The 2,511-nt window shown below is 58.3% G+C and overlaps 1 protein-coding gene across 3 annotated transcripts in view; it reads left to right on the forward strand.

Moving 5' to 3' along the window:
• Nucleotides 1-2,511, forward strand: part of MBNL1 (muscleblind-like splicing regulator 1) — a 79,448-nt gene that overhangs the window by 58,330 nt on the left and 18,607 nt on the right. The window lies entirely within an intron of this gene.

Raw genomic sequence — 2,511 nt, forward strand, 5'->3', positions numbered from 1 at the left:
CCGTGAGCACAGCCGTAAGCGCATCCGTGAGCACAGCCGTGAGCACATCCGTGAGCACAGCCGTGAGCACATCCGTGAGCACAGCCGTGAGCGTGGCCTGCAAGCATAGCCCGTGAGCATAGTCAGGAGCACAGTCAGTCAGGAGCTGAGAGCACAGTCAGCAGCACAGCCTGAGCGCACAGTCGGGAGCACAGCCTTCATGCACAGCCTGCGAGCTCAGCCCTGAGCACAGATGAGAGCACAGTCAGGAGCACAGTCAGGAGCACAGTCAGGAGCACAGTCAGGAGCACAGTCAGGAGCACAGTCAGGAGCACGGTGGTTATAAGGCAGTGACGGGAGAGGCAGAGCTGGCAGAGTGAGCCGCTGTCACCCCGTCTGCCTGTTGGACACGGCGGTGTGTTAGGGCAGGCGTGCCTGAGAGAGGTCATCTCTCGCTGGAGCATGGCCGGTGGTGCTCTCCCACTCCAGCCCAGCAGCAGCTTTGATCGGCGGTGGAGAGAGCCGAAGTGCGCCGTGCCCCGTCCCTGCAGCCCCTGGCCCTCCTGCTCTGCCCTCAGCCCCCTGCCTGGTGGCCAGTGCTCAGCGCTCAGCTGTGGCCGTAGTGCAGGGTCAGGGCTGAGAGATCATAGAATCATAGAATCACAGAATGGGTTAGATTGGAAGGGACCTTAAAGCCCCCCCAGTGCCCCCCCCTGCCCTGGGCAGGGCCACCTCCCCCCAGCCCAGGTTGCTCCAAGCCCCGTCCAACCTGGCCTTGAATACCTCCAGGGATGGGGCAGCCACAGCTTCTCGGGGCAACCTGCCCCAGGGGATCACCACCCGCACAGGAATGAATTTCTTCCCATTATCTCATCTCAATCTCCCCTCTGTCAGTGTCAAACCATTCCCCCTCGTCCCACAGCTCCCCTCCCTGACCCAGAGTCCCTCCCCAGCTCTCCTGGAGCCCCTTTAGGCACTGGAAGGGGCTTTGAGCTCTCCCCTTTTTCGCCTTCTCTTCTCCAGGCTGAACCCCCCCAACTCTCCCAGCCTGTCCTCCCAGCAGAGGGGCTCCAGCCCTCCCAGCATCTCCGGGGCCTCCTCTGGCCCCGCTCCAACAGGTCCATGTCTTTCCCATGTTGGGGGCTCCAGAGCTGGACACAGTGCTCCAGGTGGGGTCTCCCCAGAGCGGAGCAGAGGGGCAGATGCTGGTACCACAGCCTCTCTGCGTGGGGAGAGTGGGGGATGTTGGGGGTGCACAGGGTGGATGGGTTGTTCTGCTCTTGGATATGGTCCCTGAGCTCAGGGCGCGTAATGGGAGGAGCGAGAAGGATCTCTGTTTTAAAACGCAGTTGGTTGTGATTGTAATGCTTTTCTTTCTGGCTGTGCATGTGCATTAACAGGGATTAATTCTCCATACAAGGAAAATTAATTCCTTTTTCTTAGGTGCATTGGTGACTGACACGCTGCCGCGCAGAAGGCTGCGAGCTGGGAGGGGTGTGGAGGGTCATCTGGCAGCGAGCATTTCCCGCTGCCGCTGTCACTATTCTCAGAGCTCACGTCACCACAGGTTCCCCTTCTGCGGGATCGCATCATTTCCCTTTTTAGAGATGTTTTCTCCGAGGAAAGCGTTCCCCAAAGCGCGGTCAGGTTACAGGAGGGGCGGCTGCACTGAGCTGAGAGCTGGCGCACAGATGGCTCTTTGGGATCACGGAGGGATGTTTTTCCTTTGAGGACTCTATTTCGTGGTGGATACCTGCCAGAGGTGGTTTAAAACCAAAAAGCAATTAGATAAATTCATCGATAAATCACGCTAGATTCAGCAATGAGTACCGAAAAGAGGATGTGGATGGCGGGGAGCCCTTTGGGTTGCAGCGCCGAGGCTGGCTGTGGTCTTTGATGGTGCTTCCACTTACACTGGGGCCACGGCACTGCTCAGTGGTTTTGGGGACGTGTGGGCTCCCAAGCTTTCTGTTCGTAAGCGGGAGCAGGACGTACCTGCGGTCCCTGAGCACCAGCTCTGCCCTTCGCCAGGGAAGTGCGTCCGTCGGTGAGAGCTCTTCATGTGGAGCCTCTGGGGCAGAGCTTGTGCCGGCCGCCGGGCTGGGACCACAGTGCACAGGGAGCTAATGAAGTCTGGGACTGCAGCGGGCAGGATTTGGTCCTCCGGACACTTGCGTTCTCTTTATTTAGCTGTTTAGAGAAGGGCTACACTGCTGAGCCAGACTGTTCCGCAGGAGAGGGAGTTGTGAGAGTGTTGATCTCACAAAACGCCCGGGGGCACAGTCTGCAGTAAAAGCCTTTTTATCAGTTAGGAGAAGCCAGCAAAAACATCTGAAATCAGTAAAATGTTTTAAAAAGGCTTTGAACTTGAATGGCGAGGAAGATGATGGTGAAGTTAGGAACCCCTGAAAATAAGCGCTGAGACTTAGAGGAGTCGCTCTTTTGTCACCTCTCCCGGTGAGAGGGCACTGTGCGGGGGTTCCTCCGGGACCCGTCGTCGTTTGCCACAGGAGCCGCTGGCGGGGCAGGAGC

This window comes from Charadrius vociferus, unplaced genomic scaffold (assembly GCF_000708025.1).
Source record: "Charadrius vociferus isolate BGI_N301 unplaced genomic scaffold, ASM70802v2 scaffold104, whole genome shotgun sequence".
In the NCBI taxonomy this organism is placed as follows: Eukaryota; Metazoa; Chordata; class Aves; order Charadriiformes; family Charadriidae; genus Charadrius; species Charadrius vociferus.